Source organism: Mastigoproctus giganteus, chromosome 2, assembly GCF_048544385.1.
Source record: "Mastigoproctus giganteus isolate SK-2022 chromosome 2, ASM4854438v1, whole genome shotgun sequence".
Taxonomy (NCBI): Eukaryota; Metazoa; Arthropoda; class Arachnida; order Uropygi; family Thelyphonidae; genus Mastigoproctus; species Mastigoproctus giganteus.
Window position 1 is genome coordinate 245,860,396 of NC_143576.1, and position 15,517 is coordinate 245,875,912.

The window sequence follows — 15,517 nt, forward strand, 5'->3', positions numbered from 1 at the left end:
CTCTTGATTAGACCGGGGTTCGAGCCTGTCACCACCAAATACGGAGGATGCGGAAAGGTCAAGGAATGACCACCGCATTTCCCGGAGCAATATAGCCTTAGTTGCTAATGCTCCTAAATAACAAACAAACAAACAACAAGCATAGGCACACATTACCTTTTCACAATGTTAGGTACACCACTAACATTGTGAAAAGGTAATCACTTTCACCCCTTAATTCACGCTTTCTAATTACCTAAAGGCCAGAGGTGAGAACAATGCATACAAAGTTGTCTCTCGTAATCCGTCCATTATATGGAAGTTTTCTTCGTTCAACAGAAACTGTTTTAAATGTAATTACCAAGGGGAATTTTAAAAAAAATCACTATAAGAATGTTAAACAGAGGATGGACTGTAATTAAATTAAAAATGAAGCAATTGTAAAATACATAACTAGTTGATTGAATCATTAAAATGCTGGAGATGGAGGCCCCTGCTCGCCTCTACCATAGTTTCGGCTCTGGATACTCAATAATTGCATTCAGGATTTCATTTGTAAAATAAATGATCATCTCAACAATGGGCTCGTAAATCTTCAAAAAAAAAATAACAATGGGCTCTCGTAAGCCCACTATAGCTCACCACTGGATAGGAGGGAGTATATATATATAGTCCTTGAGGTTGTCACAGACATTCTCTCAGATATGCCAGACAAGCTGTTCTTGCTACCTGGGAGTCTAAAACGCTGATGGAACTGATATTCGGGTGACACTTAAGTCAAGTGGACCCAATTTCGGTGAAGTCCGGACGGTCTATGACAGCCAAATCCTCTGCTTGCACCTTCACGATGGTGGGACTGTTAGTAATCCTGGGTATAACCTCCATGCACAAGTACATGGTGGGTGACCACCCAGGTGTGAACCAACGTAAGCAGGGGTCGAGGTGTGGCACCCACACCACATGGAGGAACGCTGCCACTCTATGTTACCAGGCAGTACTAGGTGGTAGATGACTCTCATCAACCGGTGAAATACCACCACTTTGCTTATTGGAGGCTTGAAGTGGTGGAACCCATGTTTAGTCTCTAGAGCTAAGTTCCGGCCAACCCTTCCCTATCTCTTCCATCATGCAGTATGATTGATGATTTTTGAGGTTATGATGAATGTCGTGGCGAGATCCAATATTCCTTACATTTCGAGGGTACAGCTCTAAAACGGTGTTCGCAGGCCGGCCGCTAGATAGTACACCGGACCAAACCTATTGGTAACTCTCTAGGAGGCTTCCGGATCAGCTAGTGTATAATCTTGCTACCTCTACTCTGCCAGATAGTGACTGGAGGGAGTCCGAGCAGTGTGTATGCGGGGAGCATTGGCGAGGCCACGTTATGTCAAGGATCTGGGTATATTCTTACCACATGTACGCCATATCCAAAAATTTCATTACTTCATACAGCATGTCCCACCCACTTTTTCTTACCATTGAATACACCATGAATTGTCTAAATAATAGAGCAAGCTTATCTGCGAAAAGATCTAAACCTCCCAAGGACTTCCTAATTCATTTCACAAATATACATGGTCTCAGCTCCAATCTCAACGATGTCCATTTCCACTTGCAGTCATTAAAACCCCATGTACTTTTTCTGACTGAATCTCAGTTATCAGTTGATTCAACTACTTCTCATCTCAGATGTCCAAATTATTTGCTGTATGATTCCTTTCACCTCAAAGGTGGTACTTGTGCATATGTCCGTTCTGATATTCCCTGTCAGAGACTTGGCAATTTTGAATCTCCTCTCTTTGATCTTCTCTGGCTTAAAATCTCTCTACCTCATTGTGTCAAATTCATCTCTTGTCTCTACCGTTCTCCCAACTCCACTAATTACTTGGAGCTCTTTGACTTCCTCACTTTGCAACTTGACTTTCTCCAGTCCAACTTTCCTAACAGTGAGGTAATTTTCCTTGGTGATTTTAACGTTCACAACTCCAGCTGGCTTCCATTTTCTAGTCACACCGACCCAGCAGGTCGAGAAGCTGAGGCTTTTGCAGTTACTAATGACCTAGCACAGATTGTTCATTTACCTACAAGAATACCGGACAATCCTAATCATACAGCCAATACGCTTGATCTTTTTCTCACAAACAACCCTTCTAAGTACAAGGTCGAAGTTAGAGGTCCTTTAGGCACTTCAGATCACAACTTGGTGATTGTCTCTTCTCCAATGGAACCTTTATCTCATGGCCATTCCCAACCTCGTATTGTTTGGCATTACAAGAATGCAAAATGGGATGACCTGCGAGACTTCTTTTCTTCTTTTCCTTGGTCTGATTACTGTTTCAAAACTTCTGATTTCAACGTTTGCTCAGATCGTGTCAGTGAAATTATTCTTGCAGGAATGGAATCCTTTATCCCACACTCCACTTTAAACTCTCGTCCCTTATCTAAACCTTGGTTTTCCAATAAATGTGCTAAGGCTGTCCAAGAGAAGAATGTTGCATATCGTAATTGGCTTGTTTCTAATTCTTCAGTTTCATTTTCTGCCTACACCAAAGCTCGCAACAATTGTAAAGGAGTTATTAATCAGTCCAAACTAGAGTTTGAACAGGCTAAGAGTAGAAAACTTGCTTCTTGCCCTGATGGTAGCTGAGCATTCTGGTCTCTTGCCAAAGCTGTTGGCCACAATTTTGCCCATCTCTGCTTCCACCTCTGTCAAAACCAGATGGTTCTGTTGTCACTTCAGCCAAGGATAAAGCTGACCTGCTAGCATCCCATTTTTCTTCCAACTCGTGTATTAATGATCTTGGTAAAACACCTCCCACCATTCCTAACACGCTCCATTCAATGCCTCCTGTGGTCTTCCGTCAAAAGGATATCAGAAGGATTCTGATGAATCTTGATGCTAAGAAAGCTCCAGGTGCTGATGGTATTTCTCCACTTGTTCTCAAAACCTGTGCTCCTGAACTTACTCCTATTCTTTGCCGCCTTTTTTCGCTTTCTTATTCCAAAGGTGTTTTTCCTTCTGCTTGGAAATTTGCTCATATCCAGCCAGTTCCTAAAAAGGGTGACAAATCCCTCCCATCCAATTATCGTCCCATTGCAATTACTTCTACTCTTTCTAAAGTAATGGAGAAATCAATTAACCGTCAACTCTTAAACTACCTAGAAACCTTCCGTCTGATCAACGATCGCCAGTATGGATTCCGTCAGTGTCGATCCACTGGTGATATTCTGGCTTATGTTACCCATTTATGGACTAATTCAATGGAAAGGTTCGGTGAAACACAAGTAGTTGCTCTTGACATCTCAAAGGCTTTTGATCGTGTTTGGCATAAAGGTCTTCTAAACAAGCTTCCATCTTATGGTTTGCCAACTGTTTTTAGTAATTGGTTATCCAGTTTTCTCTCTGATCGCTCACTGAGGGTGATGGTAGATGGCTCTCTGTCTTCTAACTTCTCCACTAATGCCGGTGTCCCCCAAGGTTCAGTTCTTTCCCCCACTCTTTTCCTCTTGTATATCAATGACCTTCTTCCATTGACTGGAAATCCTATCCATAGTTTTGCCGATGATAGCACATTGCATTCAACTTTCCATTTTGAGAAACCTTGTCCTGCTCAATCAGCTTCAAGTTCTCGAAAATCTGCTGCCAATTCCTTAAATGCCGATCTTCAGGTAATTCTCCAGTGGGGCAAAGACAACTTAGTTGATTTCAGCCCTTCTAAAACTCAGTCTTGTCTTATATCTCTTATTGTCTTATATAGGTGTCTTATATCTCCTATTGTCTTATATAGGTGATCTGATAGAGGTGTACAAAGCCTTGAATGGTTTGAGCATGCTCAATGCTGATGGGATTCTTCCTCTTGCTCAGAATAATCACCTGAGAGGGCATAAATTCAAATTGGGGAAAGACAGATGTAGGATAGATGTGCGGAAATTTGCCTTTAGCCAGCGGGTGGTTGGTAGGTGGAACAGACTTCCATCCCTTGTCGTGGAAGTTGATAGCCTAAATAAGTTTAAGGCTCAGCTGGACAGGTATTTCGAACGAACAGAGGGGTGAAGTGGAAGTGGTTATTTTTATTTATTTATGTTACTTTTTTTTTTTGGCTGATGCTGCATAAGCTTGCTTTCTTGCATCAAATGCCTCTACTAATGCTAATGCTAATCTCGCAAAAAGGATTCTTCTGCTCCTATGCTTATCTTTAGTGACACTCCGATTTCTAGGCAAAATGATATATCTCTTTTGGGGATTACCCTGACTTCTAATCTCTCTTGGCACAAGCACATTACAAATATTGCTTCCTCTGCATCTAAAAAACTTGGTTTTCTCTTTCGCTCTCGGCGTTACTTTTCTTTCAAACAGCTGCTCACTCTGTATAAATCGCAAATCCGCTCTGCCATGGAATATTGTTCCCACATCTGGGGTGGTGCCCCCAAAACCTCTCTCAGGCTTCTTGATCCCATTCAGAAGAGGGCAGTTAGGTTAATTAATGATTCATCTCTAACAGAGTCTCTCCACTCGCTTTCTCATAGACGTACTGTTTCTGCTGCATGCCTCTTCTACAGATACTTCCATGGGCACTGTTCTTCTGAATTGGCTTCTATAATTCCCGCTCTCTCTTTCAAAACAGTCCGAACACGTGCCGCCACCAGCCAACATCCATTTACTGTCCAACTTCAAACCCACAGAACCAACTTTTCATCTTCCTCATTTATTCATTCAACTGCCGTTTTCTGGAACAACCTCCCTTCATACGTATTTCCTGAAATTACAATCTACAGAAGTTCAAGTCCAATGTCAACAAATATCTTCTTTCGTCTTCTCAACCTCCAACCCAAGCACGGTACTAAGTACTATAGGTTCTAATACCTCTCGTGTTTGGGGTTTTCATACAAAAAAAAAAGAAAAAAAAAAAAATATGATGAGAGCCTTGTCAATCAATTTGGGATAGAATTTTTCTCAATGTGGCCTGTGCTTGTTACATATATAACAGAAGAGATTGCTTCTACAGGGATGGGATACACTTAAATAGAAATGGTGAAAGAATATTTGATGATACTATCAAGGCGGGGTTAGCTGGATCGGAAAACTGCTGGCTTGGAGAGATACACAGACTGACAATAGCCACAGGCAGAGGTGAAAGTGATTCTTGCACTGCTTCTATTGGAATGAGCAGTAGCCTTGAAAGCAAGGTGCTGGGGATTTCAAAAACTACATTAGGGTAACTAAAAGTAAGAACAGGTCATGTATACTTGCATGTATACAATACTAGGAGTACAGTAAATAAATTTGATGAATTTGAAGTGCTGGTCAAAAGATCAAATACAGACATTGTTGGGATTTCAGAGATGTGGTTTCACTCAGATATAATGGATGCAGAATTTGAATATGGGAAGTACAATGCATACAGAAAGGACATGGTGCATAGTGTTTCTTGTCTAGTATGCTTTGTGACACAGTATAAACTCTGTAAATGTCAGGGATAGTGTAAGTATTTGTGTTAGTTTGCGTAGTGTTGTGTGGGGGGTTATGTTGTTCCTCCGGAATTTAGCCACCAGCCACCCTAGTGGGACCCCATGTTTCCATCCACTGCCTTCTTCAGTGAGGCAGCCGGGTACAGCAGAAGAAAGACTGTGGCAGGGGCAAATCCTGGACTGTGCCTGACCTTGCCAGGGAGGGCCCCATTGTAAAAAAAAAAAAATTCTAGAAAGGGAAGACACAAAAGGGGTAACACAACTAAGGAACACTCTAAGACAGCGATTTCCAAACTGGGAGGTGCGAAAAGTTTAACAGAAATGAAATTTTCATAACATAACATATATAAATAAAAATATATATACATATAAATAAACTTTCATAACATAACATTAAATTTTATAACCTATTTTTTAAAGCATTTACCGCCATCTATCTCACTCTAGCTTCAATATAAACATGAGATAAACATTTATTTGGAAAAAAAAATATTATATTTTGCTGAAATGGATTGATGAATTATGATTGATATGATGTAATATAATATATATAATTTAGTGCGTACTACGTATGACATATATAGGTAGATTGCATAGTATAGTATTAGCTGCATGGTTGAAAATATGGTTTCAGTGGTTTGCGATTGTATTTTTTATTGTTTTCGGCGTGATTACTTACTGATAATAATCGTTAGTAATTTAGAAGTTGTATTTTTTAAGAATATAAATTTAATCCTAATATTTTTAGACAAATGGATAAATTTTTGACTGGTTACAAGAGAAAATCCACTAATAATGAAGATACTGATGCTGATACAAGTAAAGGTAGTGGGAATACAAGCAACAGGGTACAAGGAGGTAGAACTCCCAAGACAAGAAAATATGATTCATCCTATTTATCATTAGAATTCACAAGTGTTACTATAGATGGCTTTGAAAATCCAATGTGTTTGTTTTGTATGAAAGTTTTGGCTGCAGATAGTATGAGACCAGGCAAATTAAAACGGCACCTTAAAACTATGCATTCTGAATACACTGGTAAGCCCATAGAATTTTTTCAAAGAAAATTAGATGAGTTTAATAAACAAAAGCAAACGTTCAAAAAAATGTTTCTGTTCCATCAAATGCATTGCTAGCGTTGAACCAAGTTTCTTACAGAATTGTGAAATGTATAAAACCACACACAATAGGAGAAACTCTAGTTTTGCCAGCATCTATTGATATGGTTAAAATAATGTTGGGCGAATCATATGCAAAACAGTTGCGAAAATACCGCTTGCTGATAATACAGTTGGCAGAAGAATCGATGATATATCTGAAGATCTTTGCGATCAGTTAGTTTCTCGACTGCGTACTTCGAAATTCGCCATACAAGTAGATGAGGCAACTGATGTGGCTAAAGATGCTCATTTAATTGCATATGTTCAATATGTTGCAGAAACTAATATAATAGAAGATGTGAAAAATATACAATGATAACCCAGTTTAATATAATACAATAAAATATACAATGGCAGAAGCTTTCAAGCCTGACAAGTCTCTTTTTCAACTGATAATATGATTTGAATACAATGGATAAGTGCAACGAGTTGAGAGTGAGGCACGTTATTCATTTCCTATTGTTGTTGCACAGACGTGCGCTGTTTTTTTCTCCAGCGTTAAAATGGTTGTCTCTAGGATGGGGTGCAGACGTGTGCCTTTGCAGCAGTTTATGGTCTTTGGATTGTTTAATATATTAAGTGACTCTAGCCATAGGCGGTGGCGAAAGTGTCGTGAGTGGTCTACTATTTCGAAGTCACGTTTGGGATCAAGATCGTGGTCGGTGGTACAAAAATGTTTTGCGACTGCGGATTGGTCAGTTTCGGCAAGCGAGATTGCTCTGTCATGCTCTGTAAGGCGATCTTGAAGACGTCTTGATGTCTCTCCTATGTAGCAGCTCTCAGTCTCTACAGGTGATGCAATATATTACATTGCTGCGTAAGAGAGGTGTTACAGGGGTCTTCACAGTTCATAGTTTTCTAAGTGAACGCAGGTTTCTGAAGGGTAACTGTACGCATTTGATGTTGTAATTTCTAAGAATTTTTGAGATCCGTCCTGACACGCCTGGTAATAGGGAATGTAGGTGGACAGCATACCATCTTGGTTTGGTGGTCTTGGGTGGGATGTGAGTTCTGGTGCCTGTAATAGGCACCTGTTTAGTACATGGGATGGATAACCACATTTGGTTAGGTCCGCCTTCACACGGGAAATCTTGTTACGTCTAATTGCATCAGTGCTGGAATGGCTCCAAGCCATGGAGAATAGGGTGCAGGCAGTGCTGTTGAGATGACTGGGTACGTGGCCAGATCTGTAGTTAGCAAATTGTCCGCACCACATGGGTTTGTGGTATACCGAAGTCTCTAGACGTGGGCCTACACGATGCACTAGGACATCAAGGAACGGGAGCACGTCGTTGACCTCTAACTCTATAGTAAACTGGATGAAATTAGACAGGGAGTTGAGGTATTCCAGTAATGCTGTTTCAGAGCCACATGGTATTACAGTAAAAATATCGTCAACATATCTGCACCACATTGTAATAGGTACAGGTGGGTTCAGGTGTATCTGCTCCTCTAAATCTTCCATGGCGATTTTGGCTACTACGGAACTAACAGGGGCACCCATAGCAGTGCCATGCACCTGCTGGTAGACTGAATCCTCAAAGGTGAAGATGCTGCTTGATAAGCATAGGTTGAGGGCGGTGCAGATGTCATCAGTGGATAGTTATATTCTGGATTGGAGGCTTAAGTCGTTCTCGAGGAGCCTTCTGGCGCAGTGCACGGCCTGTTGGATGGGAATTGAAGTGAATAAAGAAACCACATCAAATGATGCCATGACGTTGCTGTCAGGGATTGAAAGGTCCTTAATGAGGTGGATGAATTCGCTGCTATTTTTGATGGTGTGTGTGGTATTTCCTACAAGAGGTGAGAGGAGGCGCACAATATGCTTGGATAGTTCATACATTGGGGCATTGCAGCACGACACTATGGATCTGAGGGGAATACCCGGTTTGTGGATCTTTGGCAATCCATAGAACTGCGGTAGTTGGCAGCCAGTAGCAGGTAGAAGACGCTGAGTTGTAGTCGAGATTTTCTTATCTTTAAACCATGTGTGAAGGAGTTTATTGACATGTGTCTCTAGACATTTTAAGACCTTAATGGGTGGATCAGACAGAGGTTCATATATGTTTCGGTCTAGTAGTAGGGCCAGGGCTTTCTTTCGGTAGGTTGGCCGGTCTAATACAATGGTCCGGCGCCCTTTATCAGCAGGAAGTACGACAATGGTGTTGTCTTTTCTTATAGATGATAGGGCGGCGTGTTGACAATGGTTAAGGTTTGAGTAAGTTTCCCAAGTGCTGCGGAGGATTGTGGCAGTCCTGAAACGGATCTTGTTGGTAGTTTCTTCGGGAAAGTTGGAAATACTGGCTTCTATACCCATAGCGAGCTGTGTGACTGGAGGTTTAGATGGTATGACGGCGAATTTCATGCCGTTGAATAAGACATTGAGCTGTTCAGTGGATAGTTGTTTGCTGCTTAGGTTCAAGATGAAGGAAGTTGCGTCATTTGAACATGTGCTCGCCTTTAAGGAGTTAGCTTCTCTGCTTAAGTTCCAGCACTGATGCAACTAGACGTAACGAGATTTCCCATGTGAAGGTGGACCTAACCAAATGTAGTTATCCATCCCATGTGCTAAACAGGTGCCTATTACAGGCACAAGAACTCACACCCCACCCAAGACCACCGAACCAAGACGGTATACCGTCCGCCTACATTCCCTATTATCCAGGCATGTCAGAGATCTCAAAAATTCTTAGAAATTACAACATCAAATGCATACAGTTACGCTGCAGAAATATATATTCACTTGTCTCCAGTGTGAAGACCCCTGTCACACCTCTCTTACACAGCAATGTAATATATCGCATCACCTGTAGAGACTGTGAGAGCTGCTACATAGGAAAGACATCGACGTCTTCAAGATCGCCTTACACAGCATGACAGAGCAATCCGGCTTGCTGAAACTGACCAATCCGCAGTCGCAGAACAATTTTGGGCCACCAACCACGATCTTGATCCCAAATGTGACTTCGAAATAGTAGACTACTCATGACACTTTCGCCACCGCCTATGGCTAGAGTCACTTAATAAATTAAACAATCCAAAGGCCATAAACCGCTGCAAAGGCACACGTCTGCACCCCATCCTAGAGACAACCATTTTAACGCTGGATAAACGCTGGAATAAAAAACAGCGCACGTCCGTGCAACAACAATCGGAAATGAATAACGTGCCTCACTCTCAACTCATTGCACTTAACCATTGTATTCAAATCATATTATCAGTTGAAAAAGAGACTTGTCAGTCTTGAAAGCTTCTGCCATTGTATATTTTATTGTATTATATTAAACTGGGTTATCATTGTATATTTTTCACAACCATGAACCCCAGTAGACCATGCCCATTTGTTACAATAATAGAAGATATATTATTTTGCAATCCCGTTCATGGAAAGGCCACATCCAATGAAATTTTTAATATAATTGACACTTTTTTTGATGAGAACGACAAAGTGGAATAACTGCATTGGACTCTGTACTGATGGAGCACAGTCAATGTCAGGACACAAGGCAGGTCTTCAAGCATTAGTTAAAAAGAAAGCACCCGAAGTTATCTGGACGCACTGCATGCTTTACAGAGCAGCTCTTTTGTCAAAAAATACAAGCAAGGAACTTAACACTTTTACAAAATGTTACGAAAGTTATAAACTACATAAAAACAGTCCTTTAAAAGATAGGTTGTTTGCAAAGCTGTGTGGAGATATGGAAGCTAATTATACCTCACTTCTATACTATTGTGAAGTGCACTGGCCATCTCGGGCAAAAGTGATTCAAAGGGTGTTTGAACTCAAAGAAGAGATTGCATTTTTTCTTAATGAAAACCATAATGAAGAGGCAAATTTATTTAGAAATGATAACTTTATTCTTAAACTTGCCTATTTGGTTGAAATTTTTGGAAAATTGAGTGTTTTGAATAAATCAATGCAAGGACCATAAATGCATTCACTGATTCAAAAAGACAAAGTGAAAGCATTCATAAAACAATTGGAGCTATGGAAATCAAATTTACAAAAAAATAAGTTCGACATGTTTTCACTTTTAAATGATTTCTGCGCCAAAGTTAATATTGAAGCAAACAAAAATCTATTTACTGAACGCTTGGATGGTTTGCTAATGCACTTTTCACATTATTTCGAAGATCTTGAATTTACAAATTTCGCGTAGATACAGAATCCATTTGTCGATGAACAAGATGATGAATTTTGATTGACAACTATTGAAAAGGAAAAATTGATAGAATTATCATGCGATACTTTGTTGAAACAAAAATTTCAATTTTGATTGGATACTATGATGCAGTCACAAAAGAACTGGATGCAGGGAATAACTTGGATATTATATACTTGGATCTTAGAAAGGCTTTTGATACTGTTGCACATGGTAGACTGCTGCACAAATTGCAGCAGTGTGGCTTTGGAGGCAAATTGCTGCTATGGATAAAGGGGTAGTTGAGGGGGAGAAGTCAGAGAGTGGTAATCAATGGACATGGCTCATTGTGGACTAATGTTATTAGTGGAGTCCCTCAGGGTTCAGTATCGGGTCCTTTATTGTTTTCTGTATTTATAAATGATATTGATGATGGTATATAAATCAATGGTATATATCAAGCTTAATGTCCAAGTTTGCAGACGATACGAAGGTTGGCAGGGTTGTCAAGGACACTACTGACACTATGCTGCTGCAACAGGATCTGGAAAGGTTGAGCAGATGGGCTGAGAGGTGGCAAATGAAGTTTAACATTGACAAATGTAAAGTACTACATATGGGAAACAGCAACCCCAGAGCAACGTATCAACTCTGGTACTACACTGACAGTGGTAGAGAATGAAAGGGACCTGGGGGTGGTTGTGCAGGCAGATATGAAGTTCTCTGAGCAGTACAGACGGGCTGCAAGAGTAGCTCATGGTGTATTGTCAATGATATATAGGAATTTTTCTAGCAGGAATAAGGTGGTGATTATTCCCTTGTATAAGGCAATGGTCAGGCCACACCTAGAGTACTGTATACAGGCCTGGAGACGTCATTTCAAGAAGGATGTAGAGCTGCTGGAACGAGTACAGAGAAGGGCAACAAGATTAGTGAATGGAACAAAGGGGTGCTCTTACGAAGAAAGGCTTAAGTTTTGCGAATTACAGTGTCTGGAGACTAGGCAGCAGCGAGGTGATCTGATAGAGGTGTACAAAGCCTTGAATGGTTTGAGCATGCTCAATGCTGACGAGATTCTTCCTCTTGCTCAGAATAATCACCTGAGAGGGCATAAATTCAAAGTGAGGAAAGACAGATGTAGGATAGATGTGCGGAAATTTGCCTTTAGCCAGCGGGTGGTTGGTAGGTGGAACAGACTTCCATCCCTTGTCGTGGAAGTTGATAGCCTAAATAAGTTTAAGGCTCGGCTGGACAGGTATTTCGAACGAACAGAGGGGTGAAGTGGAAGTGGTTATTTTTTATTTATTTATTTTACTTTAATTTTTTTGGCTGATGCTGCATAAGCTTGCTTTCTTGCATCAAATGCCTCTACTAATGCTAATTTCAGAGTGAAATCCTAGTTCAATTTTGATTGAATCGAAGTGAAGAATATAATACTTTGTCAAGCAAAGCAATGCAAGTACTGCTGCCATTCGTAACATCATATTTAAGCGAAACGGGATTTTCTGCATTAGCTGCAATGAAATCCTAATATCGAGTCCATTTAATAGCATTTTAGCATTAGCATTACTAGAGGCATATGATGCAGGAAAGCAAGCTTATGCAGCATCAGCCAAAAAAAAAACTTCCACTTCACCCCTCCGTTCATTTGAAATACCTGTCCAGCTGAGCCTTAAATTTATTTAGGCTATCAACTTCCACAACAAGGGATGGAAGTCTGTTCCACCAACCAACTACCTGCTGGCTAAAAGCAAATTTTCACACATCTATCCTACATCTGTCTTTCCTCAATTTGAATTTATGCCCTCTCAGGTGATTATTCTGGACAAGAGGAAGAATCTCGTCAGCATTGGGCATGCTCAAACCATTCAAGGCTTTATACACCTCTATCAGATCACCTCGCTGGTGCCTAGTCTCCAGACACTGTAATTTGCAAAACTTAAGCCTTTCTTCGTAAGAGCAACCCTTTGTTCCATTCACTAATCTTGTTGCCCTTCTCTGTACTCGTTCCAGCAGCTCTACATCCTTCTTGAAATGAAGCCGCCAGACCTGTATACAGTACTCAAGGTGTGGCCTGACCATTGCCTTATACAAGGGAATAATCACCTCCTTATCCCTGCTAGAAAAATTCCTGTATATCATTGATAAGACACCATGAGCTACTCTTGCAGCCCGTCTGCACTGACAGAGAACTTAATATCTGCCTGCACAACCACCCCCCAGGTCCTTTTCATTCTCTACCACAGTCAGTATAGTACCACAGAGCTGATATGTTGCTCTGGGGTTGCTGTTTCCCATATGTAGTACTTTACATTTGTCAATGTTAAACTTCATTTGCCACCTCTCAGCCCATCTGCTCAACCTTTCCAGATCCTGTTGCAGCAGCATAGCATCAGTAGTGTCCTTAACAACCCTGCCAACCTTTATATCGTCTGGAAACTTGGACATTAAGCTTGATATATCATCATCAATATTATTTATAAATACAGAAAACAATAATGGACCCAACAATAATGAACCCTGAGGGACTCCACTAATAACATTAATCCATGATGAGCAGTGTCCATTGATTACCACTCTCTGTCTTCTCCCCCTCAACTACCCCTTTATCCATAGCAGCAATTTGCCTCCAATGCCACACTGCTCCAATTTGTGCAGCAGTCTTCCATGTGCAGCAGTATCAAAAGCCTTTCTAAGATTCAAGTATATAATATCAAAGTTATTCCCTGCATCCAGTTCTTTTGTGACTGCATCATAGTATCCAATCAAATTGGTCAGGCAAGACCTGCCCTTAACAAAACCACGCTGCGTCTGAGCTATAACTGAAGTCTTGTCTAGATGATTCTGCAGTGCTTCTTTAACCAGTGCCTCCATTAATTTACCTGGAACAGAAGTTAAACTAACAGGTCTATAATTACTTGTGTCAGCCTTTGATCCTCCTTTGTGAATTCGGGTTACATTTGCACATCTCCAGTCTATGGGTACCTCCCCTGAGTCCAAAAAGCTCTCATAATTATGGCTAGGGGTTTGCTTACTTCCTTTGCTGCCTCCTTTAATATAACTGGATAGATCCCATCCACCCCAGGTGCCTTTTTTATGTTTATCTTCAACAATCTCTCCTCCACTTTCCTCTCAGTTATTACAAAATCATCCAGCTCACTGCCAATGTTTACTTTACCTACATCATTCTCCTTCCTGAATAACTCCTCATGCATGAATGTAGATGCAAAATACTCGTTTAGATTGTTAGCCACCTGAGCAGGATCCTCAACTGTTGAACCATCAATATCCAGTGGACCAATCTGATTCATCCCTTTCCTTCTTGAGTTTAAATAGGTAAAGAACTCTTTTCTGTTTTTCTTTGCATCCTTTGCCAAGGATTTATCGTAGTCTGCCTTTGCCTGCCTAATCTCCTTTGTGACTTGGTTACAGACCAACTTATATCTATCATAGGCTTCCATGTCACCCATTAATTTGTATGTATCCCATGCATTTTTCTTCTCTGCCACATGTCTCATTAGTTCATCTGACAACCATTTAGGCCTAAACCTTGAACAATATTTCTTAGTTGGTATGTAAAGCCTGGTAGCCTCCAAGATTAGTTCCTTGAATGCTTCCCATTTTGAGTTTGCTGTTGGTAACATCATCAGTTGGTCCCACTGTATAGAATTTAAATACTGTCTCAGACCATCATAGTCGCCTTTACAAAAACAAAAACCCTTCCCTTTACCTCTGATGGTAGTTACCTCCTTGAGTAAATCCCACTTCAACACACTGTGATCACTGGCACCTAGTGGTTCATTTATCTGCAAATTCTCTTGTTGCCTCACGAACATGCTGATGTAGAAAACAATCATCCAATAAATCCACAAAAGCCTTGCTAGTGTGTGAGTGACTAACCCACAAATTCCAGTCAATATCTGGGAAATTAAAATCCCCCATTATAAGACTCTCTGATTTACTGGCCCACTCTATTTCCCTGTACAATATCTTATTATTCTCATCAGAGTCATTAGGCCTATAGCACACTCCTACTCTCAATTTTGATTTCCCTATGCTTATGTCACACCAAACTGACTCGACATTGCCCTGTCCATCGATGTCGACTGGCTTCACTTCCTTGGACTTTTGTGTTTCTTAACTAATAGCATAACCCCTCCTCCCCTCCTGTCCTGTCTATCCTTTCTATACACATTGTATTCCCCAAATTCCAGTTCCGCATTCCTTATATCTATGTGACACCACGTCTCTGATATCCCAACAATATCATAGGCTTCTGTGTCATAGGCTTCTGTGTCAGGTGTTAATTTATATGTATCCCATGCATTTTTCTTCTCTGCCATATGTCTCATTAGTTCATCTGACATCCATTTAGGCCTAAACCTTGAACAATATTTCTTAGTTGGTATGTAAAGCCTTGTAGCTTACAAGATAAGTTCTTTGAATGCTTCCCATTTTGAATTTGCTGTTGGTAACATCCTCAGTTGGATCCATTGTATAGAATTTAAATACTGTCTCAGACCATCTTAGTCGCCTTTACGAAAGCAATAACCCTTCCCTTTAACCCTGATGGTAGTTACCTCTTTGAGTAAATCCCACTTCAGCACACTGTGATCACTGCCACCTAGTGGTTCCTCTATCTGCAGATTCTTAATGCATGAAGAATCACTACTGATAATCAAATCAAGAGTATTACTCCCTCTAGTTGCCTCCCGAACATGCTGATGTAGAAAACAATCATCCAATAAATCCACAAAAGCCTTGCTA